The sequence below is a fragment of the Xylocopa sonorina genome, chromosome 3 (assembly GCF_050948175.1).
Source record: "Xylocopa sonorina isolate GNS202 chromosome 3, iyXylSono1_principal, whole genome shotgun sequence".
In the NCBI taxonomy this organism is placed as follows: domain Eukaryota; kingdom Metazoa; phylum Arthropoda; class Insecta; order Hymenoptera; family Apidae; genus Xylocopa; species Xylocopa sonorina.
This window is the reverse complement of record NC_135195.1, coordinates 3257642-3284737: the sequence shown is the minus strand read 5'-3', so window position 1 is coordinate 3284737 and position 27096 is coordinate 3257642. Positions and strand designations below refer to the sequence as shown.

The window sequence follows — 27096 nt, the reverse complement described above, 5'->3', positions numbered from 1 at the left end:
AAATAGAGGCTATTAAATAACTAAAAGCGATATTCTGTTTAGACGAAACCATTGTTGATACGACCAGACAGCTCCAATGGAATTCTCTCCGGCGCGCATTAAAACCACCGTGGGCGATGCAAAATGCATAAATTTCTCCTTTCACCGGAAAGTTCGAGTTACACCGCGAAAATGAAAAGTACTCGCGGTACTTTCTCATTTATAATTCATTTATAGCGAGCGAGCGTTGAATGGCCACAGCCCCCGGGGCCTTCGTTTTTGCGCGTCGTTGCGCGTGTGTTAATTAAAAACTTCCGACCATCCGAGCCCAGCTCCCCCCCCCCCCCCACACTCGCGCGTACTCCCACGGTCCTCCATTGTTGCTTTTCGAAACGTCGAGGTGACATTTATAAATCGGTGATTTAATTCATCGGGTGACGAGCAAGAGGGGGGTGGCGAGGGGCGACTGGCGATTCTCTGTTCCCCGTCCCTGGACGAGAGAGGCGAGGCCAGTAATGAGACACTTTAATTAACGCACCTTTCCCCACTGGTGCGACGCGTTTTATCCCTCCCCGAATCGCCGATAGCTTTTGATCTCGCGTGCCCGCCATCCATTGCGAACGGCAACCTCTAGCAACCCCTAAATCGTTCCAACATATCGACGTCTACCTGGAATTATTCTCTCTCGCGCGTTCGAAATCCGTCTTTAGCCAAGGAAACAATAAACTTTAATTTATCGCTTCCGTTAATGGCGTTCGCTGGACGGGCGTTCTATGCCCAGCGTTTCGGTGGACGTTTCATTGAAAGAAGGGCGAGGTGATATTATTCGCGCGTATCAGAACCAATCGATAAATTACACTTCAATTCGCCATTAATTTATATCCACTCGTTATCCACAACGAAAGTAATGAAAAACACCGAGGGACTAGGATTAATTATCATCGAGGTTTGGCGATCGTCAATTGTGCCAATTATTTAGCAGTTTAATGAGTGAAAATTTCGAAGAGATTTTATACTATTTTCTCTCATACGCTGTTTTGTACGCCAAGTATTTTCCTCTTCCATCGAAATACTATTCGACGCATTCCCCTTTTTGCAAATAGACATGCCCTCGCGCGTATCGATGAATCGACGAAATTCTGCGCTGGTCGAGAGCTCGACTGTCGTCGCGGGATATTCGAGCAAAACGAGCACACTAGTAACACAATGCCGCCCAACAGGTGCTAAACGTCAGGACGAAGAGAGCTAATTTTTAAAGCTGTTCGCACAATAAATTTCGCATTACGAGTCTCGTTATGACGGCTGACGACGTCGAGTCGTTACGAGCAGCTTTTCAGCCAGCAACGAACTGTAGACACTGCGTTCTACAGGTAGACGGACTTGTTCACGCGACACATGCCGGCTATAACACCGGGAAACGATGGCGGCACGATAACGCCTACGCTACTCTAATACGTATTTACTGCTGAGAATCGACCATTCTCGAGGTTTTACTATCTTTTGACAACTGTGTAGGACACGTGGAAGGAATTAAGGCATCTGAAATGTAGCCAAGTGCTCGATAAATTTAACCAGCAGAGAAGAGGTCCAAGCGAAGATTACATAAATTGTCTCTTCGAAAAGTGAAACGTACGCAAGAGCCACGAATTTCGTTCGCGATTAATTCGAACCCAAAACACGTAAGAGATGACTCGATTCTCAATTAGCGCGATACACGCGAGTGCTACTCAATGAAGAAGAAATTAGGACAAAGGGCGTTCCGCTTGCGCCAGTGGCCATTACAACGCTACCAGCTAAAACAGCTGACGCTGGCCCGGACACCATTATCTAGCACTGTGTTATTATCTAACTCCAAATTAGTACATAATTAGTAGTTACTGGCCGGCGATATTAAACTGCAATCTACTTGGCCAAGTAAATTCGCTGACGCTGGCCGCGCGCTGTTTAAACGTGATCGCATAATTATACCGGTACACAACCAGTGAAATTGAGTCGTTAAACAACGCGCTACCGCACGATAGCTCGTAGACGGGGACTGTGAAATTAAGAATATCATCGACACGATCACTACTTCGTCCAACTTCTTCTACATACGAACTCCAACATGTATCAATCATGATACAAAATTTTCGTTAATCGACTTTGAAGCGGCGTTGCTTCGTTTAGCTATAGAATAGAGGAGGAAAGAAGGAAGGAAAAGAGAGGGGAAGAACGTTTCGTCCTGGGCCTGCTAGTGGACTCATCGGTAAGGCTACCTAGCAGGCCCTGCCTTAGACGCTGGGATATTAGGAACAGATCAGAACTCCTATATATTGGAAAGGATAGGTTATCGAGTACTTTCAGGAAACTGTAGACCGTGCTGTCTCTCTAGTAGCGGAAGTCGGAGGGTCGCCACAACTTCACAAAATACAGTGTCAGACAGTTAATACAGATCCTCCACACGATCGTTGCAGAGAAAAATTCAGGATGGTTAATCCAAAAATCTTCAAAAGCGAACACTTTGGTACGCGACCAGGAAGCGAGAAGAAAATACAACGAATTAACGAAATCAAGTAACCGGATTGAAATCTTGAACCAACTGGGAATACTCTGGCAGCTTTTCAGACTCTCCTCTTCAATTTACTCTCCGACCAAGCGCATTGACGCTACCCTTCGGAAAACGCTATTCAACAACGGCGAATAACATACATATATAATGTTTGAACACGCGCGCTCACCCCTGGTAATGACGGTATTCACTGGGATCGCGATCCAGCGGAACTCGGTCATCGAGGGGTTAGATGCATCCAGAAGTAGGGAAAACGCGGTAACCCGAGCGTGGTTAATGGTCAGCTGAATCGCGGCTTGCAGAGCGCGCTAGCCAAACGAAGAAGAGAGAAAGAATCGATGCTCTCGCCTCGCGTGCCTCTAACCGGTTGAGTTACAACGTCTGATCGCGAAAGTCGTTCCACCCTTAACCTCGCCTCGCATTTCTTCTTCTTCTTCTTCTTCTTTTCGTCCCCCTTTCGACCGTTGTCGTATCTCCTCCTCCCTCTCTAAAACCGGATGCTGTTTTCCCCGACGCTGGCTGGCCCTCCCACCGTTGCCATTCCTACGAATGATAGCCGCGAAGGATCCGGGTCGCGCGTAAATTTCCGGAATCTTGGCTGATTTATCGCCGTTTGAAATATAGGTTGCCAGGGGAGAGAGGTTGGATAGTTCGCCCCCGCCTCGAGGTCGTGGCACAGTTTACTTTTAACTTCCAGCATCGAAAGCATCGTCCCTGCGGGGGCGATCGCGAGCAGGCTCGGTTCTCGAGCGTCGAACCGGTTGATTGCTGCTGGTTGTTCCCTGCCAACGTCCATTAAAGATATGGCGCCGTTCTGACCGTGCGATCACTTGCTGGACTCTCAAAATTCACGATCGCATGCACTGTACTTTTTTAATCGAAATATCGTGGATGAATGTGTGGAATAAATGAAGCGGTTTGTAAGAGATACATAAAAGGTATCGCAGTATAGGGGACATTATAATTCCACGTAAAAGGAGGTCACTAAAATGGCTCGCTACGTATAAAACGTAAACCAATAAAACATGGTCGTACTCTAACATTTTAATCTTCCTCGTGCGCGCATAAACCACGTGTACGAACAGTCATGCGGATCGAAGAGCTTCCACGGAACACGGAGCCTACCGAAAACAATCAATAAATTGTGAGATATCGGGCTCTATGACAGTACGGACCTGGTATCGATATCGAGACATTTCAGGATCGCCAGACATTATGTCCTATAACTTCAATATCGTGGCAAGTACAACCAGATAACGTATACCACGTCGGTACCCAAACTAGTAAAACATCAACTCGCAAGCCACGACCTCGTAGCCTGGAAGATCCTGGACCGACCTCGAAATCTGGTTATCGCGTTTGTTATTATACATAAACGATTAGTTAACGTTCGATTAATCAAACAGTATGGTAATATAGCTCAATATTAATAGACGAATAAAAATCTCCTTTTATGCTAATAACAAGAAGCGATTCAATTCCTTCGTCAACCCTCGACAACTGTGTAAAGTGCAACCAGGGTGCAGATGGTTGTTGATCGGCTCGAGCAATGTTCACTGGTGTAAGAGGAGCAGCTGATTTCTATCCGAGATGTGCGAGTGTTTTTGCAAGGGGTGGAATCTCGCGCCGGAAGCGGCGCTGTAGGTGTAAAGGGAAGGTCTACCAGGCGTAGGACCCGGGCTAAGGATTTGTTAGGCAAACATCATCGCGACGTTACGATAACAAATCGCTACGTGTTGACTTCCAACGCCTACGAGCGGTCGAATCTCCCGGCGCTGAATCGCTTGTTTCTGTTTTCCCTTCGGCAGGAATCAGATTTTCGGATCCCAGGTAAAACCTTCCGACAATACGCGGATAACTCGTACAACTCTCGATTTTCTTTTTTCCGCCCGCTGTCGGGAGCTCTGTATTTCCCTTTCCCCCTTTTTCCTTCGTTTTCTGTTTTCCCAATACCGTTTTGTCATTCGCTTTCATCCGCGCCAGTTACTCGGCTTCGGAATTCGCAAACCTCATGGTCCATTCGTAAACGCGCGAAACTCGTTCCACTTTTTACGTTTCTTTTTACGTTCGAATCGCGGCGATGGTAACCGCGATCGCGTCGATTAGCAAAAGGAAACCAAAAAAAAAACAAATCGTCTCGCACGATTATTAGTCGATGTGGTTCGTCCCGTCTCGCTTTTTCGCCGATTTGACAAATTTCAAAGGCGAAACGGAATGATCGAACGCCAGGCAGAGCGTGTCACGAACGGGGACGTTTCATCCGGCGAACTCGATTTTCACCGGTGACAGTAATCGAGCTCGAGAGCCGGAAAGTTTATCGTGAACGCGAAACGGGAGCGTCGTTCTTACGTAAAAAGGCCACGAAATTTTCGAGGCCGGAACCAGGGGCCGCAGTCCACGCACGTATTCCATCAAGAGGCGAAGCCGGAAGCGGGCTAGGCTCGAATGGCGCGGCCCTACTCAACTATGCTTTACAACCCCGCGCGCAGCACACCAGCCCAAGATAAATGCACTTCGACTTGAATAAGCTCTTATTCCGCTTATCGAAGAGGGCTACGTGTTATTACGCCCCGGCTCGATCGGGGCCAGTCGACGAGATTTAGATCGATGCCTCGCGATAATGTTCAGGATTTGCCTGCGTACCCGATAGTGCAAGAATCGATTCAACCTGCTTAAGTGGAGATCAACGTAGGTATTGAAAAGCTGCGCCTATTCCCCCTATCCTATGATCCTATTTCCATAATGCCAGGAGGAGGACAATATGGGGAGTGTATAAATACGCGTGCAACTCTCCCATGCGATTTTATCGCGCTAGTTTCGATGGTTCTTGGAAAATCTCATCGAGTGGATAAAATAGAGGAACTGTGTGACGTGAAATGGCACTTCTCTATTTCATGGAAAAATGATCCAAGGGAAAACTGTAATTTAAATTAAAACCATTTTTTCAAATGAATTTATTAGCTGCATAATTCCCCCTTCATGGTGTAATGAAACCTCAAAGAGAGGACTAGGAAACTTTTAAATACCGTGGTCGATGTTAAAATAATTTCAACTCGTTTCAGGAATATTTAATTCGATAACGTTTAAAAAACCTCCCATTGAGACTCACTTTCAACGCGGTATTCTTACACCTGATAATGCAGTTAGTCGAAAATACGGGGTTAGTAAAATCGGATACGAATTCAGCGGGCAGGCGTCGATATCGTGACGATTGCGTCGTGTTCGAGCGACAGTATTATCGCGTTTGGAAATAATGATTTATAAGAGCCACTGTACCGACGTACGCGATTTTACGTATGAATAATGCGAGTATCCGTCATCTGTCGGAACTTCGAATAAACACGAAGCAACCCTACAATTTCGAGTGGCCTGTGCTGTTGGATTGCCGCGAACGAATATTTATCGCGCATACAAAAGATTAACATAATATCAGGCGGGACTAAAATTCGAAGCGACAAAATTATGCCTCGCTCGCGTATTTCTCCCCTCGTTCGTTTCTTTTCAACGGCAAAGCACAGGTTCGATGACAAGCTGCAAATTGCTGTAACGCCTTTAGCCGTGGCGAAAAAAATTTCCATAAGAAACCTCCCGGCGAGACCGATACGACGGTGATCACGATACAGTGTAACCACCTTTTCGTATCGACAGGTAACAAATAAAGCACTGGCTCGACCTACTCTCGACCTGAACAGGAAACTGGCAGCTCCCAATCGACCTTTGACTTTGATCGATCACCAGAGCGCCGCCGACTGCTACGTGTATTCGCGCTATTAAAACCCTATAATTCTCCCCGCGTATCAACGATTCTGTTTCTCGTTATCCGCGAGTCGTCGTGCGAACGATCTATCTATGAATAACGAACGTAAAAGGGCTGGTAGAAGAAAAATGAGAACAACAAACAACTATAATGAAACGAGCCTCGCGGCATTATACCCACACGGCTCGACGGATTTGAATTACAAATGGATTATCGATCAAGAATTTCCGGTGGCATTTGTTCGGTTATCATCGTAGGAAGTCTCAGTCACGATAAGAAAATAAACGCGGACGCCCCGTTCTCCACGCCGCTTTGGTTACTAATTAAACCCCGTGGACACGTTGACGCGTAATTAATTTCCAAATATAAATCGCAGTCCTATTCATGAGCGGATGGTTCGCGAATAAATACTTATAGAACTTTCTACGCAGCCTGGTTATTATCGACTCGAAGAAATGTAAAATAACAACGTACAAGATAACGTTGCGCTAAACCGGATGCATATCGTTACTCTACGTCACGCCACGTCGCGTTAAGCCAAGTATTTTGCGCGGGTTGGCGTGTTCCGTGCTATCGATAACGCGTGTAGCATCTCGGCTTATTAGCGTCGGGTGATCAATATCAGTAATGGTTCGAAAACGTGATCAAGGAAACCAACGTAGTTAATTATAATTAAACGGAGCGTTGTTGATCCTTGCTCGATGTCGACTGGTCCCGCCTGGTTTCCGCTGTCGCTTACATCGCGAACGAAACGCTGCGTAACCGTTCCTCGTGGAAAGAAAGGATTCAATCCTTCGTACGGTAATAAATCACCAGCCGCCCCATTGATTTTCATCGAGACGCAATCATAATCCTCGAAACGTGTCGTCTATATAGAGCTCGAACGATCGTTTTCAATGATCGAAAAAGATGACCCTCGATTTATTCCGCTCGTCGGGCCGACAACGTCGCATTCTTCTTCGCGACACGAGAGAAACTGCCGTTGCAATGGATGCCCGTTTTCCTTATTCATCTGGCAACAGAACATTTCTCATGTACCGCGTAGCGCGGGTACACGGTCCCAACGATCGGTAAGTCAATGGAGAACAATGCAGCCTCGTTTTTCTCGGGATTTCGCAGCCTGATGCGCTTTTTTCCCCTCGTTATTCCCGCCATACGATAGAAATTTGTTGCCCCCCTTTTCTCCTTTTTTTTTCCACCGTTTCTTCTTTTCTCGCGACTAGGATTACGCGTGGCAGATAGGTGCGATTTCGCGTGACGCACGAGCACCGGCTGCATTAATCATCATATAGATCCTACCCTCTCTACCCCTCTCGCGCCACGTACGTACAACGATGCCCTCTTCTGAACGACGTCGCGATGCGCCTGGCAGGTGCTCTCGCGTTCTTCATAAACCTTAATGTTTCAGAAAACTTGCGCGTACACCTGTGAAACTTCTTTCGAGTTTTCCAAACTTTCGATAGGTTGTCTCAAAGTTATAGAGTAGTTGGTAAAAATCATAAAAGCGGAAGAGAAAGACGTATAATGGTAGTAAAGGAGGATCGTTTCACAAATATTGCCAAGTTCCATCGTCGAACGGACGATTCGCTGCTCGTCCTCGTACGACGTGTACGGGACAGGCGAGAACCGTAAACGCGATAATCGAATTACACCAGCGATTAGATCGAGGAGCGCGATGAAAAAGGATGTTCTCTGTCTGGCGTTGGATTAACCGAGCCTCGTCCACGCGTTCATCTGCTTAGGATTGAGATGTTTGTCTTGCATCTGACGTTGCGTCTTACTTGCCGAAGATAGGAAGCCGCTGGAGCACTCGAGCGGAGGTTTGCCAGGTCTGCACTGCATGTGACGTCTAACGTAACGCCAATAACTCACCTAGTGCACGCCAACCTCCGAAGAGAGAACTTGCTCCTTCCAGGAGGCAACCTCGTCCCCGTCGAGCCCTCCTCTGCACCACCCCACCCGTGCTGCTCCCATTTTCCCTCCCATTTCTGCTTCCTTTACCGCCAGCCCTCACCCGCCACCGTCACCTCGAGACTCCTTCAGAATAACCCTAGGCGCCGTCAAGTTTGCGAAGGGATGAACGAGAAATTACAGGGAAGGTTTGGTTAAATTCCTTCTTCCACCTCCTCCTCCTCTCGCCCTTTCGCTCGCAGCATCTATCCGGCTCGCTTTCTCTCCTACTCAGTACAGCGATTTCGCACGGGCTGGTTTCTCAGCGGAAAGCTGGAAATAGTTGGCGAAACGTTATTACAAATGAATATTTGCATCGTGCCAGCCGCTGGTTCCACCGTGTACGAGCGAACGCGTACGCGATCGCGTTTTTACACTCGTTTCGACGTAGAAAAATTGGAGTTTTTCGCGCGCGTAACCGAGGGGGTGTTTTTCACCCCCCGCGCGATATTGTAGAACACTTGCGAAAGATTAACGAATTGAATCGAACTTTTTCTCTGCAGCGAGTAAAATCGTGTACAACGTGTAAAAGTACTCGGGATATGAGAATGGAAAATGGCAGCCGGGTGATTTCCGCGCGGCGGAATAATCGGCTGAAAACTGGCAGCGTGAAACCGCTCTTACTCTGCGTCTGTCTGTCCGTGGCTCGTCTACCGCCCCGTCTCCCTCATCCCCATTTCGTCGTTTCTCTTTCTGAGAACCCCGCGAACTCGAGTCCCCAACGGGATCGGTAATTACTGCTGGACGACTCATCCGGCTGCTGCGATCATTAATTTACCTTCAATTTCGAAGCTTATATTTCCCCGTTGAATCTATAGATACACTGGACGCATTATCTCTCGATGGCTGGTTCGAGAGGGGAAAAAATACGGGGACGACCGAGACGGGTCAAGAAGGCTCCTTATCGAATCCAGGGTTCTCCAGAAGTCTCGTACGTTCTTTCGCGACTTGGCCATTCGGTCGTCCCCGACTTTCAAGGGAAATGAAACGAGCTGCCGCTTCTTATTTCTTTTTTTTCTCGTATAAACGCTTATCGTCTCGTTAGAAAATGGCGAACGAAATGATCTCGAATGATTTATTTCATCGCAATCGACGGATTTTGTTAGAGATACGTTTAATATTCGAGCGATGGTGTATACTGTACGATAGATAAAGCGGTTCGCGATGTAGATACGTGAGAATGTCGATGGGATACCGCGTTGGATGTATTCAAATAGGGGGTACGGGATAACGAGATCAGTGGCTTTAATTTAAAGTCAGTGGATCGACCTCGTTTCCTAAAAATCCCCGGCAACGTCATACCGGAGGAACTAATAACCAACTTCTCTTCGTTCCTCCTTTTTCCAATCTGGTGAATAAATTACAGTTAAGGTATTTACGAGATTCTACATTCTAACCGAAAGTTTTCCATCAAAGTTGAAGCGAAACTTTTATGGAGGAGGATGCTTTCATCATTTTTCAAAGTACACGACTCTGTGGCGCGATCTAAAGTGGATACAAAAATTCCCGTCTACCAAAACCCGTTCATCCCATAATGCAATGATCGCTCAACGCGATCCATCGAGTTAAATAACGCGATCTCGCAATACCGTTATTAGAAAAACATGCGAGAGCAATTTTCGTCGTACCATCCTATTGCACTTTCCGTATCAAAGGGTTTCCATCCATCACAGAAGTGAATAAATAAATAAATAAACGTAATCGCGCGAGAAATGTGTCGCACGAGTAATCCCAGCCACCCCTCGCTTCGTTCGTCGTTGGTGATCGAGCTCGAATCGCCTTAAGTGGTAGTTACGAAAGAAAAAAAAGGAAAATGTAAGATGCAACAACCGAGAAGGGAACGAACTCTTCTCTTTCGTTCACCTGTTCGGTGCGAGCCGTTTAACGAGGTCAAAGAAGTCTTCTTCATTTTCCTCGCAACGCTCCACTCGATCCTTTCTCACCCCCTGCCCCGTCCAACCCTCCTTTCTAAGACGCGCCCGTCGATTTCTCAGGTAATGACCAGTTCCTCCGTATACTTTCACGGACGAGCAAAGTTTCTTTCTTCCCGTTGAATTCCCGACGAAAAATACGAAAAGAAAATATCCCGCTACGCCTCGCGGGCTGACTATCCTGCTGGAATTGCAGCGAGCTGCTGGATTCGTCGCTGGATAACTATCGCGAGATAACTCCCGGAGAGAATGGAAACATCGTGGAACACGGACGACTAATGCGCCGGGAAATAAGTGTGCGTTTAAAAGAGGGCGCCACTACTTTAGACTTATTCATCGAATTTCTCTTTCAAAGGCCAAGAACGATATGTAACTCGTATTTCATTCCTTTCTCATTTAAGAATGTTATCAGAATGAATAGACTGCTATCAAAATTTTCCATTAATTAAATTGGGACGTAAAAATCTGTCAAAGTTCATAAAATTGCTATTTAAAGATCTATAAAGATTAAGGAGCTGGCGATGAAGATTGTCGCGAAACTGCGAAACAATTCACGGCAGAATTGCAAAGGGTAGAATCGCAGTCGCGTAGAATGTTGCTGGTCGAGCGGTTCGTGCAAGGAAACGGTACGTTCCTCGTATCGATACGGGAACTTTCTCCTATCGTCAGCGTGAAAAACGTACCCCCTTTGTGCGCCCCCGACGGAGCTTTTGATCGCTGGTATAGTTCGACTCGATTGGACCAGGCACGTAAAAGACACGGTTCGCCATTGTTACTCGCGCAGTTTTAGTAATACCGTAAGGGGGTGACCAAGTGCTATTCTATTCTGGCGTGCGTTGCGGTGCTTTTTCGCTTACACGAACGACAAAGATTTCTGTAAAAGTCGTCTCAGAGCTACGTTAAAATGCTCTGTAACGATCCGCGTGAAATATCACGGTTTCTGACTTGTAGTCATAGATATACGATGCTGGGTTTAAGTAGTACAGCTGTTTCATTACAGCGACAGACGATAAAGCGTCAGATGTCGTAAATGACAATTCAGGATCACATTTCTGGATTACCTCGCAGGGAAAATGAAGAAGAATTATAGTGAAAGAAGCTGATGAAAAGAGAGTGTTCATATTATAATGGTTTCTCGTGTAATCGGATTACTATCGTAAAGAGAAGGTACTGAAGCAAACTAGGCTTTTATATCATCCCATACAGTCTTACGAGACTGTAAGAGCTGAAATCTGGTTAAAAATTATTCAAATAAATGTGTATAAATTTAATATACCAATAGTGTTGGGTAAACGAAATGTTCATTGAAATTGCGACATTTTATTACCCTGGAAATAAAATACACATCCACCGAATTCACGAGCAGTGAAACAAGAGTCACGTGCATTAAATGCGTAACGTTAAATGTTTGGAAATGTTAAAAAATATACAAAACTGCCGGCGGGGGGCGGGGGTGGGTATTTTATTTTAATTAAACGATAAATGTTACCGACACGGTTAAATGTAAAATAAAATGAAAAAAAAAAGAGTAAAAGAACAGCGGGGAATTTCGTCGACTAAATTTTCGCCGTGTCCGCGTGATCGTACCCGTAAAGGGAGTAGGAAATCGCAACTGATTACCTGCTCGTTGACGTAAATACAGCGGCAACTAATCCGCGTTACAGGAGATCACGGACCGGAGAAATTGTTCGCACATTTTCGCCAGTTTTTACGAGTGTCTGCAGCAGATACTCGCATCGCAACGCCGTAATTATTCACGTGCGAACATTCAACGCCGCTCTCGTCGAAGTGAGAGCCGTTTCATTTTATCTGCCGGTTGCCGCTTGACAAGTCGAGTTAATCTCATTACAAATGAAACCACAGCTGGATAGAAATGTAACGAACGGATAAACGCTCGCTATAAAACCGGCGCACCCATACATTTTTCACGCATACGTAAAAAATACTACTAAACGTATAAAACCCTCGGCTAGTTATATGTTTCGTCCTCTGACGAATGAGAAGAGAACGACATCTACAAGATTTGTTATAAGAAGTCGAACGAATTTCAAAGCTTTCGCAGGAACAAGTTCGATTTCCACGAAATTGTGATTTCAAGGAGTGATTTCGACTCGAGGCTCGAATAGAGACGTACACTATGCGCATAGGAAATAAAATGGTAAAAGTTGTTCGAACGAGAATTTATTTTTAGTTCATTCAGTTTTAGATACCAACTTCCTTTCGTTACGTTGTCGGCGACATCGATGAAAAAATCGAATTTCCATTTCCATTTCGCGATGTCGCATTGTCGTATCAATCGTGAAAGTGACGGAAGGTTCAACGGAAATGGCCGTGACAATTTGAAATCGAGCGCGCCGTGGGACGGGGTCGGCGATGTAAATTTGAAACTCCGCTGCAAAATGGACGCCACGAGGCACAGGACAGGAATACGAACGGAGGACGACCAAGAGGGTAGAAAAATGGTGGCGCGAAAGGAGGCGAGAGCTTAATTCTCCTCGGTTCTTGCCCCGAAGCAACGACCTACTTCCTCCTTTACGGAAGGCATCAAAAATTTTTAAACGAGCTCTACGTATTTCCTCGCGCGACGACGAAGCGCAAATTGTTCGCTCGTTGTAAAGTGGAACGCTTTCGTTTCCGTTTTTTACTCGATTTATCTGCAACGTTGCGTTAATTCCGCCCTAGCCACCTTTTGTATCTGGTCTCATTAAACGGAACTGAAATTGGAACGGCATATTTCTACGCTGAAGAATCGCTGTGCAAAGGAATCTCCAGTCGAATCGAACTCGAATCACAAAGCGCAATGATGATGATGAGATGTTACACCGTTTCGAAAACTGAGCGAACGGATGTCAAAATTGCTGGAAAATATTTGAGACTAGAGAGAAAATATTTATCCTCGTTGATTTACATCGTCTCGTGCAAACGCTTTCTCCAAGTGCACCTAAAATATATGGCGAATAATTATTTTACTGATTTACAAAGCTAATGTCGGGTTACAGGTAAACGTAACGTGTTGACAGAGATAGAAAGGGACACGAGCACTTGGTTCGTGTTAATCGAGAGCATTAAGGGCGACGAGTGATAGCAGAAAGCTCAGCTCTGTGCGAAACCGAGAATCGAGGCCATTTTATCTGACCACGCCTTTCTACTTCCTGGATTGTTTCCCCGTTAGATTACAGCCTGCTAATCGTTATATCTTTCTTCCCTAGTCTCCCTGTTTCCTACTCACGACTAATTGTAAGATCGATTCAATGAGTCAGCTAACTATACAGTACCTGATAACAGCGCACGAAGGCAAGTAGACACGTCTCGAATTAACAGGCCACGTAAATGCATGAATATTCCAATTTGTATCCAGTTTTTTTTATTTCAACGAATAAAATTCCATTGTGCATCCTATTAACCCCAAAAATTTCATTTATTTCGATTCTAAGATGTAAGTAAGTAGTATTCCAGATGATAGGTCAGACAAATTACGATTACTAACGGAGAAGCTATAAAGCAAGTAAACCGTGAATAATACGTGGTTTATTCGATTAAACGAACGTTAATTCTCTACATGTGAACAATAACGAAGGGGTGGAAGCTCATTTCCCTTCATCTTAAATCGCTCGGAGGAATTACACCAGCCATTCGCTAACTCCGCGCGCCACTTCAACTTCCCCTTTCCCGTAACATAAATTTCCAGGGCTCCCAAAGATATAAAACACGAACCTCTCGTAAACGTGAACCGTGCGTTGCTTCTATTAACGATCCAAATAATTCCGTCGTCCTCTCATAGAAAATGCCATACGCCTGATCTCTGGCAGCGTCCCGATGGAAACTCTCAACATATAAACTACCCCTCGTAATCATTCGAACCATTCGGGAGATCGATGCGAGCGAAGATATTATCTCGATGATTTCGATTTAAATTCTTTCAGTAGACATTAATCTGTGCTAATAATGACACTAAAGAGGAAGAAGAATATTAAAGAATAATAATAAAGTTGTACTACTAAAAATAAAAGACGAAAGCACTGTATATATAAAAAAGAAATTCATATTCGTGGTAACTGGTCGCAAGTACTTTCTGCGTTTGGCTAGTCGATTCTGATATCACAGTGGACATTTACAGAACAAGAAGCTGTATTACTTTTCACGGGGAAATTCTCCACGGAGAGTTGGACCTTCATTGGCTGAATGTTGAGACTCCGTTGAACCGCTTTAATCATACGTACTGGTACACAAAGGATTTCTCTCTAAGCCCTTTGATCATGAACATTCAGCCCTTAAATCATTGTGGAAATACGTGCGCAGAGAGGAAGAGATGCGCAAGTGTCCCTATCTCTATCTTGTTTCTACAACTACGAGCTGTTGCCACTGTCAAGAACATCGATGCTGTTGATTCGATCAATCATTCGAACGAGATGCACGCTACGCAAAGATACATAACGAAGCATTGTAATTAAAGTGATCGAGCAGAACAGCCGAGTAAATGTGACTGTAATCGTAGATAAACGTTGCGTCTGTCGATTAATCGCTAAATACTTTTATTAACGATCCTTGTGTGCCAACTTATAGTTGTACGCTATTTTAAAAGACATTTATCGCGAGAACATGATGCGTATGAAGGATACGATCGTAAAACGGGGCTTGAATCGCTAGATCCGCGCGTATATCCCCGTATCGTTGGGGAAGTACGAAAAACGCGTAACAGAATAAAAGCTAAATCGACGACATCCATTTTCTTCGGCGGCGAAACGAAATTCTCGTCGTAGGGCGTGGGATTTACGACCGTGTGACGACAGTCGATGGTCGCCTTTGATCAAATTCGTCCATTAAAGAGTTTTATCTTTCGTACCAAAAATCTATCGCGAGTCGAACGAAAAGAGGAGGACCGGCGATGGTTGAACCGTTCAAGGCGGATTATAGCCGAGCAAGTCTTTGATAAAAAATAAAAAGCCACGGCTGAGGGATGATGGTAAGTTCCGTTCGACACGATTGGCGATCGCCTCGGATGATCGTTTTAATCTGGAGTTATGGCGATCCGCGGAAGCTACTCGTCTCCTCTGCCCGCGAGGATCTTAGAGGAACTCAACGATCCTCGTATTAAGCGGCACATTCGGCCCCACGGCTATTAAGGAGATTCGAGAGACATAACAATAGCGCGGAGTGAAAGATTAATCCTCCCAAGAAGGCTTCGAGAGATCGAGGACGAAAGTCTTGCGGAGCATCGAGATAGCGGGGGTCCCTTGTACTTCCGGTAAATATAACGCTCCTTTCGTTTCACGGCGCGTCAGATACGGGCTTACACGGGCAATCGATTATTAGAGCCGATAAAGAGAGGCAAAAGTTCTCTAAACTCTTATCACACGTTACGCGTCGCACGGTGTACACTGAACGTTCCGTTCAATAGGGGTGAACTGTTATTTGTACGAATGCAACTCAACTTCAACGCTACAATATTTTACCAGCATATACACATCGTAGTTCTATAGTGATATAATAACTTCTTTTACGATAAAACACATGCTGACCAATCGAAAATTAAAACTGAATAGTATGGAGTTAAATAATTGGAAGCATTAAGGGGTTGCACTTGACTAATCAATTTCTACCTGACTACCCTTCAGCCACGCTGCGGATAAGCCCTTGAAAAAGAGGAGAGGATATAAAAAGGATAGTTCATATTTAGATAACGAGCGAATTATACCAGGCCGTGTAACGCTAAATCAAGATAAAGGACGTCGTGACGTCTGACGCGAAAGTAAGACGCGGCGATATTTCAGGAACCGGGTCAAACCTGGAAACCGATGCATCTGACATTAATGTGTAGTACAGCGGTCCATTAGGAAGATTCAGTGCGATTCGAGGAGGCGATGGGAAGAAACGGGAGCCGAGGGGGAGGGGGATGAAAAAAGGAAGGCGAGGCACCATCGCGATTGGAGGTGGCGAGGGCCAAAATCGATAAGAATCGGACTAGCCGGCTCGAGAGTGGGCTGCGGCGGCGGTTCGCAGTCTCGCTACCCTGGCCAAGAGAAACGGGGAAGGAAACTGGACGAGAGGGATACCGCCGGCGAGGATATTCCCTCGAGTTAGCCACAGCGAAACACGATAACATCTTAACTGCCTTAACTCCACGCATTGGCTCGTTCAGCCCCCACCGGTGGGCCGAGCGGGGCTCAAAAGAAATTGTTACGCCACAATGAAATTGCCCCCCATCCTGCAGGCTACTTTCGGCTTATTTGCATGGAGGAAATTAGCGGCGCGAGGAAGTTTCTTTATTGATTGACGGAAGGTGACGCATCGTTTTTAAATCGTTCTTATCAAGCGTAAGAGGCTCACGGTAAATTGGAGTCATCGATTCCGTTCAGATATCAAGAGTGTATTAAATTATTGCAAGTTGAGCTTATCGATAACCCAGTTTCAAAGACGACGGATATTAACGCGATACCGTTGTATGTATTATATATATATACCTATCGATATTTATAATGATATTTTTCAGCGAATTTCTCCGACCTCGACCAATTTATCTATACATTAAACTCGTAGTTCGTTGAAAATGACTAAATTGCTTTCCGAGCGATTTAACACGTTTCGTACTATGCAGTTTCAATCAGCCGTCGGTTCACCAGCGCACGACACGTACCAGGCGGCGTTAAACGAACAATTTCGAGCGTACCCATTCTTTCTCGCTCTCGCCAGTATTTTCGTGATATAAGGAAACAGCATGGATGCAGGGAAGTCGGTTTGGTCGAACGAACGGGTATTGGGACCGTCACGTACAGCTCCGTCACGGAACCCCGTCATCCGGCGACAAGCAGTAACCAGAAGGAAAGAAACGACCAGGCAAAGGGGAAGGAATTTACCACGCAACGATCTTTGTCGCCATCGACTACGTAGCTCTCTCTCTCTCTCTTTTCTCTCCTTGATACAGGATTGCCAAACGTAAAGGAAAGGGTTGGCACGTTCGCCGCCGTGAGCGACCGTCCACGTCCACCGCGACTTCCGGTAACGGCGCTGGCGAAATAAAAGGGACTCGCGCGCAGATCCGTCGAACGAGAAAAGCAGGCTCCTGTCCCGCGAATCACGAACTGCAGGAATTGGTGTCCGTTCATCCGAGGAAAAGAAAAATTTAGACAATCGAGGAATTAGTAAAAAAATTCGTACCTTAAACAATTGAGCTACCACTAAATCGAACGATGTAAGTAAACGAACCGAATGATAGTATATAACATAAATGTAATTGAGTCTAATTGATCGAATTCAATTTTGCAGAGGTATCTACCGAAGGTACTTTGATCTTAAAATAGGAGAGGAAACAGGTAGCAGAGAAGGGCAAGCCAAAGGGACACGCGTACAGTCTTTATCATTGTTCCGTTCGCGTTGAAGTATCCTCCCTTCATCTTTCCTCTTTTTAGTTCTAAGGAGTTTCGAAAAGAAGTAAGGAAGCTTCTATCAACTTGGCGCGAAGAACTTCTGTCGGATGCCTTTGATGAAATCTATTGAGAGAAAATCAAACCTACGGATGGTAGTGCGTTGAAAGGACGTAAAAGGTAAATTAATACGGTTAGAGAAGTTTTCAAAATATTGGAGATACGTTTCGTTAAATAATTACTCGAGCTAACGAAGTTTGTAGTACGGTAAATAAGAAAATCCTATCTCGTAGCTCAACTTTCCGTTAAATATTACATTAACGTGTCCATTTCCTTGAACCCTCCACCCCCTGTATTACGTTGTGTTTAGCGAACGCGGAAGCTCTCTCGCCAAAAGCCACGATTTATCATACGACAAATTGAGATTTACGAATCCGAGGGAAAGTTTAAATAAGGGATTGAATTCCGATTTCCATCGCTCCTCGCGCATTACTCCTTCTCCCTTGAACACAATCGATCATTTATTAAGAGAAGGCTCTCCTGGTAAGATTCACGGTGCGGGGGAATTAAACTCTCAAAGGAAATACCTCGAAGAACCGCAAAGCTACTACGGGTAAAACCGTCGACTGGGTAGGTATCAACCGCAGTCACGTAACGCGTTGCAGCGGAAGCCCGCGTTTCCGACCGGATACGGAATGGTAGAGAAGAAGGGACGGAAAAAATGGCGGAAGAAGAAGGAACATCGACAACGCATTCCGTACGCAACGCTCCTGTCGGCGCTATAGCCGTTTCTTCTGAAAGTTTCATGAGGTTCGCGCCGATCGGGGGAAGCTTTTTATTCGCGCGGAACGCTTTGCATTTTTACGACAGGAGTAAGGAGAAGGTTACGTGTAGGGTCCTTCGTCGCGAGACCTTTGAGGTCTCCATGCGTGCTACGAGGCGGTGAACGGGGACATCCTTCGTTTCTATAATCCCCTATGGTATGCTCGGTCGACGTATTCCGAAAATGAAGCCTGGGGCCCTCGTGAAATGGTCGAAATTATACGAAATTTCGTACATTGGAAATAGAAGTCGCAGGTGTAAGGGTGGAAGGGTGTCGCGCTCGAACAAACTCGAAATCATTATATACTGTCGGCACACAAATATTCAAACACGGATTTAGTTTGAACTTCTTCAAGACAGCAACTATTATTACACATCTACGTTCAAACTACTCTTTCGAGGTGAGCATCCTCAATTTCAATCTCCCAAAGAACTCATACTGGACCAGGTTTACGTACAATAAACTTCCCACTGGTTTTTCTGTAATCGATATCGGTATTACAAATAGGGGTAGTTGAATATTTAATAAAGCCTCGATATCACCTTTTCGCAGCTCTTCTTTAATCTATTCGCCAGCGATTGGCTGGGTCTCGCGGCTTCTCCGTATTCCTGGAATTCTTCCAATCTCACCGGAATATTTCTCTCCTTCCCGCCGTTTCTAACTAACTTTATTTCTCGCCCTTAGCTCTTCGCCGACCTTGAGTATCCGGATTCTATTCTTACGCGGGGGTATGGGTGGGAAATTCGTATTCCGCTGGACCGGTTGCCTCTTTTTTTCACCCCCTCTCGCCACTCGAGAACTCGTTCGCGCCATCCGAACCCGTTGCGAGGGCGAACGGAGAAGGAATGACAAAACTTGCGATAAGTCGATCCGTCAGGTGCTACCCGAAAAGAAAGCTTTCAATGGAAACGTCTCGGGCTAAGAACGCAGATTCCCAGACCTCTCGGGGATCGACGAACTTTTCGTTACGCGGGGACTGACGCATCCCTCTTCGTTCCAAGTTCGCGGAACTCGTTTCCCTCCCAGCTGGCAACCCGCAAATACGGAGAGGACCAGGCAGAGGAACCTGCGAGCCACGGCCCTTCGACGCGCGTCCCTGTCGAAGAAAACCAACGAAATCTTCGGAAGTAGGCGACCCACGATGGGAATTTCGCGTTTCGGCAAATACACGCGAGAAACTCTTAGCCTCGATCGCGGAAGCTGAGGAATTCTGGTAGGGAGAAGTAGAACAGGAGGAACGTATTAACCCTTTGCGCTCTCAGAATGGCAAACACAGGGGGTTATCGGAACTCTGCTTTACGTAAACCATCGAATCCAACGTTTTCTATATACGATGACAAAAATGTTGATCGTAGATGTTGCGTTATATATTCTCTCTCTAAATCGTTAGCATAGCGGAAAGGATTAATGTTCCCTATAGAATAGAAATAGCGCGAGGAATATTCGCGAAGTGCAGTCTGCGTATAATGATGAGGCAAATTTTCATGTTACAAAGGGAACGTTTTCGACGAAAGGATAGTAAGCGATCAAATAAGTCCACGAATTTCAGATGCAAATATGTAGCGGGGAAGGAGTTGTTCGCGGAGTTGAAAGGGTACAAAGAGCACCAACGGAGGTGGAGGTGAGACGCTAGGCGTGGAACGGAGGAAGAGAGAATGTACATCAATTCGCGCGAAAGGTGCTTCGATATATCTTGGATCCTAAGATGTTTTCCTCGCGTATAAACGGCTTCCCTTGTGTGAATCGCGCGCATACTTTCGGAGTTGCTCGTAAAACGCTGAAAAATTTATCGCTTACCACTTCCGTAACGCGACTCGTCTATGGCGCGATGTGTTTCGCCCCCGCGGAAACTCTCGGGGAACCCGAAACGATCGATGCATATTTAAAGGCTCGATCATCTCTTCGATTTGAATTCTGACAGAACGATCGTACGGCCATCGAGACGAATTTTTGAATGTATAAAGAGACACGTCTCTCCGGAGGGAAGGTACACGCGACACGAGTGACAAATATATGGACATCTCCTTTCCATCAGTCGACGTGCAAGCGTTTCGCCAACGAAAATTCGTACAATTTATTCGAACTAATGATATCGTTTAACAATCCATTGTTATTTCATATACAGGATCAATTTCATCTACGTCTCTTGTCGCTCGGTAATAATCCAAATTGTAGTTAATACTTCACGATTTGGAATTTGATTAAAACAAATTCGATATTTCTAGAAACGAACGATGATTAAGCAGAGTTTCATAAAACCGGTAGTAATCAAACGTTGCAGGCAATTTCATTCGATCTAATTTAAAATTTCTACAACTTCTGGAAATCTAACTTTCGTGGGATAAATTTATTTCGAAACATCAGAAGTAAATTGAAAGCTTTCCTAAACGAACCAACCTCTTTCACTAATCGTTTTATTCCCAAGTTAATTCCACTAAATTAATCTAAAATTTCCACTACGTATAAATATATCGAGATTAGCACCTTGGTCGAAATCAAAAATTAAGTCGAAAAGTGCGAAACGAATAATCGTGGAAAATTTTCCATCGTCGTCGTCTGTCGTCAACTTCCAACGCGATTACTCGTCTCTAATTACCGTTATGCGATGCACGGAGTGTCCATTAAAACGGTTAGCTATGCATGTATCTCGCGCGAACGATTTACATCCACTATACAGAGCCGACGGTCCTCGCATTCGAATACCATGCACGCGCGGGGGATGATACCATGGCTACGTCGAAAACAATAAAGATGCCATGCTCCACGAAGGGTGTGTACAGGAGTAGGAGGCGGTGGAGGAGGCAGGGGATGCAGGAAGCCTTCCAGCATTCGTAATTCCGATGACGCGATAATGCTGACCACCCTGCCAGCCGAAACAATTTATAAGTCCCTATCTAGACAGGTCACTTTAAATTATGAAGCTCTTTATTACGCTGGCACGCTTCAAGACGCTAAACGCGCTGAGTCGTTGTTGCGAAATCGAGCCCACCCCCATCCCCGTCGTGTGACGGCCACCGATGCTTGCGTACGCGAATTTCTGGTGTCGCCTGAGAACGACCCTGGAAATTAATCGTATAGCCGTCGTTAATACCGCGCCCCGTTGCTGCTGCTAGGCAAAACCAAATTGTCGAATCTAAGTGGAAACTGTCTGGTGATTTATGGACGACACCTAAGCTTATCGCTAATAGAAACTCGTCGTAGACACAATGCAAATGATTGGTGTAGCCGCATGCATACGCGAGTTATTTCACGTGTACATCGTAAGTTTCATTTTTATTAGATCGTTTCTTTGGTTCACGGAGAACATGACTTTTTATACTGACAAAATTATTTTAGAAGTGCAGAGAAAAAATTGAGAGACCCGTGCTTTTTGAAAGATTCCTTTCTTCGAATTAATCCCCTGATCGGAAAAATTTGATGCAATATCCATTCTGTTGTAGAACAGCGCGATATTATCTTCATTTTCGGCTAATTAACGCACTATTGTTACCGATATTGATTTCGGTTAGGATCATGATTGAAAGCGTCTACAACGTGTGTAATAATTTTCCAGTGTACACAACATAATAACAATAATCCTGCTGCTCTATTGCCTCTCGTGTAAATACATTCCTGGACATGATTGAACGTGACTGTTTATAGTAACGAATGATTGAAGTGGTCATATCACGAACAGATTAAAGATAATCACACGCAGATACATCGAGAACGCTCGCATATTTTACAGAAACAACCAGATAAACGGCTACACCCTGGTCTTTGATAAATAAGATTGCCGCGATTAAACACTCCTCAGAGCCCACCTTGAACGTAGACGTATATATTGTCCCCTGCAAACTCGACTCCTTTAATCCACAACGTCGTGACAAGGTAAATGCGTTAACGAGGGCCTCAAGACGTCGAGCTCTCGGCTACGACCTTGCCCAACTAATGGATCAATTAACCCCGCCCGCCGAATTGCCAATCACCGTCAATGAAAAGTCATTACCGTGTCAAAACGTAATAGTTGCTCGTTGAAGTCGAACGGACGACGCGGATCCGCGTCCGTGATCCACGAGCCACCCCCTCGGAGGAGCCGACGGGAAGGTCAATGGCGGAACGGCGATGCGATTGTGCAAGTAGTATCGCGGTAACATTAGCCAGGCATGAAAATGAAATTCCGCGTAACAATGCCGGCAAAAACGAGCTTCTCGCCTGAAGCAACGGCGGCGTTCATCGATTCGTCCATTATCCGAATTTCAATTAGCCGACCCTCCGATACCTGAGCTACGATAATGACGCCGCCCACGTAACCCCGCGGTACAAAAAATAAATAAAACGGCCACGCATGCTGCCGGAAAACGAACTCGTACCACGATCGAAAAAGAGTGCGCGCGTGTCCATTTTTACGTGCGATATATGTAATCGTAGGAATAGCAGAACGAATTTTCTTCTTGGAAATATGAACAACACACAGCTGTCCTAGCAACAGTGAGCTACCCTCGACCATACGCACAACGTAACAACACGAACTGAACGGCGATTTTACATAATGAATATATACGACGTATATACGTGAAATATAGATAATTGTGAAACGAGAGAGAGAGAGAGAGAGAGAGAGAGAGAGAGAGAGAGAGAGAGAGAGAGAGAGAGAGAGAGAGAGAGAGAGAGAGAGAGAAGAGGAAAGGGTAGAAGGTGGTTGCGTTTACGGCGGTTTGCTTTCATGTGGTATCGAAAATCCATTGTATCTGAACGCGATATAGAACGAACGAGCATTTCGTTCGAAACCTTTGGTCCGACGAGGGAGTTCCCTATAACGGTCTTCTTGGACTTTATTGGATAATAAAACATCCTTTTATTACGCTGGCCATATTTCTCGATAAAATCAATCCGCTAAATGTTCGATAATTAAAAATATGTTGTTGCGGGGATACATTCTGCCTTCTACAGCTTCTAACGTGCGTATCGCTTCTGTATTATTCGCGTGACGTTTATAATCAAAAACATATGAACAAACGATTCAGAAAACGATAAAAGAACTGAAGGTAGATGGTAAAAGAATTCGCAGGTAGAAATTTTACACGAACGTAATGTTTGAAAGAGAAAAGCTCGAATGCTACGTGTCGACATAATAAAATCAATTAACCGTACTTCAAATACTTTATCTTGCTGTTTTACTTTACTACGAAGTGTGTCGATTCCGTGCAATTAGCGAGGGTTGAAATATTTGTCAAACAATATTCTCCAATTATTCGAGACACTGTGGTTTTAAAAAAATACCTGATGCATCGCCAGCATCGTAAACTTATTTCGACGAAACAAAACGATAAAAGTAGTTCCTCGAATTCGCCTGTTTATGCAAATAAATATTGTTCACTCACCCCCGACAGCTTGAACAGCGTTCCAGCTAGAGCGATCCTTGTAATCCTTTCGCGTTGTACTAATCTCTGAAGTTTCCACCGCAGTTTGGCATTACACGGAAAGTTTCATCAATTCACACGCGATTCAGGATATTATTCGATTCGAGTCAACGAGTTTCTCCAACTAACGTGACAAACACATCCCCGATACGTATTGCGATCTATTTCGCCGCGAATCAACGATACGCCATTCGCGCAGGATAAATTAATACGACAAGTAACTAGCGACGAGCGATTACCTTACTCCCAGCTGTTTCGAGTTACGCAAAAACTGTCAATCGTTACACTCGATGGCTCGTATCCGGCGTGTCAAACACGGTCGATCGTACGAAATGAAGACACGTGTGGAAGAAGTTAAATACCGATTACAACCTCTGACACAACGATTCGTGACGCTTCGATAAAGTGTCTCGTCGCATTTCTCGATCACATCCCCACGAGAGCACACATTTCACGCGTTTCAACGCCTCGCGAATCCACCGGCGTCGCAGTGGCTGTTCACGTTGAATCGTTCGCGATATTCGCGCCAAAAGGGGATAACGGTTCGATTTGGCGAGAAAGCTCGCGCGACACGAACAAACGAAGCACCTTCTTGCCCAGGCTGGCGACGACTGAGACTCGATTCTCGACACGACACCGGTAAATGCGCAGATGGGTATTGTTAAATATCTGTCACGGGACAAATGTCACGAGCGACCCACGAGAGATGCAAAACATCCGCACGCTTACCGACGACTGAAGGAGCGGCCGAGCGTCTGCTCCTCTTCGGCCAAATAGTGCGCATGCGACGTAAACAAACCGTAAAGGAAATCTCTCCGCGTCACGGGTGGGAGTTTCAAATGTTACGAATCCATTTAAACGATCGATACGATCGTAATTATGTGCAATATTATCCGAAATTGCTATATAACTAAATAATATTATATAACTATATAGACTACATATAATTATATATTATTATACAGCTGTATCTGATGTATTGTACAATAATATGATCGTACAAGCATTTAAAAATGTCAGACTATACGATCATAGATTGCTTGTACGATAATCAAAGAAAGCATAAATCGAAATTTGTATCTTATGCAGTATAATTAACGACGAGTTGGTTCCAATGAAATCGAATTTCAGATCGTCGTAGAAAAGTATGCATGCTGATAAACGAGAAAATAAAGAGGTTCTCCACTGAATACGAGTTCGAGATACGATTTAATTGCGACATGTCATAAACGCGAGCATAGAACCGAACGGTAAGTTTAATTATACTGCAATCATATTAATTACGCGAACTAACTACGGAACCGGAAATTGCACCCGTATTATTACTGAAATCCGAGGTTACGTTGTTCGAAAATATCGCGAAATTAATTGCTGACAAAAATACGAACACCGCGATATACCTAGTTAGAAATGTTTAAATAAGACGAACGCATTAGTATTATTACTTGCGAGAAATGCGAGCGCTACATGCATTACTATCGTCATTTATTTTACAAATAACTCATTGAAATGATAAATTTCATGGTTGCCAATTTGTTTAACTGCGAAATATTATATTTTATTTAATATTCCGATGCATGAGCATCGTTTATTTAACGTAACAATTGTCTCTACGCGAGTACAAGTTTACGCGTATCGAAATGAAATATCGTGCAAAATACGTACATACCGTATTAAATTCAAACCAGGTACCTCGTAACGCGCATTGTCTGACATAACCGTTTCCTATACTACTGAGGCGCACTTATCCGCGCGCCATTCTCCTCTCTGCATAATTATATTCCAATTGAAATGTTTGAAGCAGCGAACACATAATTTCGATCGTACGACATTACATTCGGCGTATAATTAATAAAATGTAACATACAATAAAAAAAAGTTTCGCTCTGCGAATTTAATCCTGCTTCGAATAGCATATTGTTACTCAACTGCATCACCCTATTCATTCCTCAATTTCACAAATCTGACGTCTGTGCAAATTATTCGTGTGTGGAAATCAATTGCTAGCAAAGTGTCAATGAAACGTACGAGATCATATAGCTACAGCCCCGTCATGTATTCACCTTTACGTCAATCGTAGACTGAAAGTGGAACGTACCTTTGTTTCCATTTCTAGTATGCTATCCCTATAGGCATTCGAGTATCCGCTCATTCTTCTGAGCTTTCGCTTTGTCTCTCCCTTTCTCTCTCCCCATCTTGGCACCTCTCCTCAATTTTTCACCTTAAATGCCTTTCCCGTAGATCCCACTTGGCATTTTCATTTCTTCTTTCGTCAATGCACGCCCTCGAGCCAGCAATTCCCAAAGCGTTCGGCGAAAGGAGCCTCTGACCGACATAAATCCGAAATAATTTTGCTGGCAAGTCCTGGCCACCGTGCAGGGTCTTGACAACCTCGTAAAAAATGGTCCGCTTCGACGACAATGGTTTCGCGACTTTGATTCGTTAAAAGAGGATCGAGGAACGCGAAAACTAAGCTACCGTTCGATTCGAAACAACGCGTGATTTCGTAACGACATCACATGGAATCGCGGTATCCGCTCGCTAATCGAATCAACGTTTCGACTGCGAATTAAACCGGTCGATTCTTCAAATTTTCGCGCAGAAAACGAAAGAAAGGATCGCGAGCGATCCCGGATATTCAACGAGGCCTCCGAAACATGCGGTAACGCATTCTCGTTCCAGACGGCGCATAGTTACGTCTGCGTTTCGCGACGGCTGCGAAATTACCGGAATATTTTGCGCGACAGAAATTGTGCTTTTTTTATTCCCCATCGCGCACCAGAAAAAAAAACACGGAAACGAAAGAGAACACGAGAAGGATCCCCTATTTTCGGAGATGAACGATCTATCCGTGACGGCGGAACACCGCGATAGGCGCGCTGAAATATCGTCCGTTATCTAAATTTATTTATTAGGTGCTATTATAATTCTTATGATTGCTTATCGGCCAGCATTGCGTTGCGCACTGGAAAACATAATTCAGTGCCCCGGCTATCTCGCTTCGCCCCGCGTCCGGCTACGTTTTCCCTCTGCCACCCGGTTTAACGTTAAATGGAATTCTGTCGGTGCACCCTGGCCTGGGTTAACCCGCCTGCCGGGATGAGCTTTATCGCGGCAACATACCTATAATAAGAGCGTTCGCGTGATAGATGAATCATCGCAATTGTTAGCTCGTTGCAATCCGGCTGGCACGCACTCCCACGGCCACCATTGATCTCTCATTTTTCCGCGATCTCTAGGGCATCGAATTGATCGAAAACACCGAACACCCTCGAACAACGGGTGATGATAGCTTTGCCAACAATTTCGCTATAAATTCTCGGTTACTTGAAAATTTGCTGTACC

The 27096-nt window shown here is 44.9% G+C and overlaps 1 protein-coding gene across 1 annotated transcript in view; it reads right to left on the bottom strand.

The window, feature by feature from the left end:
- The window catches only part of Sema2a (Semaphorin 2a), a 436386-nt gene extending 412475 nt beyond the window's left edge, over positions 1 to 23911 (bottom strand). The window contains exon 1 of the mRNA XM_076893250.1: positions 23713 to 23911. The gene's annotated coding sequence lies outside the window, so the exon portion shown is untranslated. The remainder of the gene's footprint in view (positions 1 to 23712) is intronic.
- Between the last annotated feature and the right edge of the window lie 3185 nt (positions 23912 to 27096).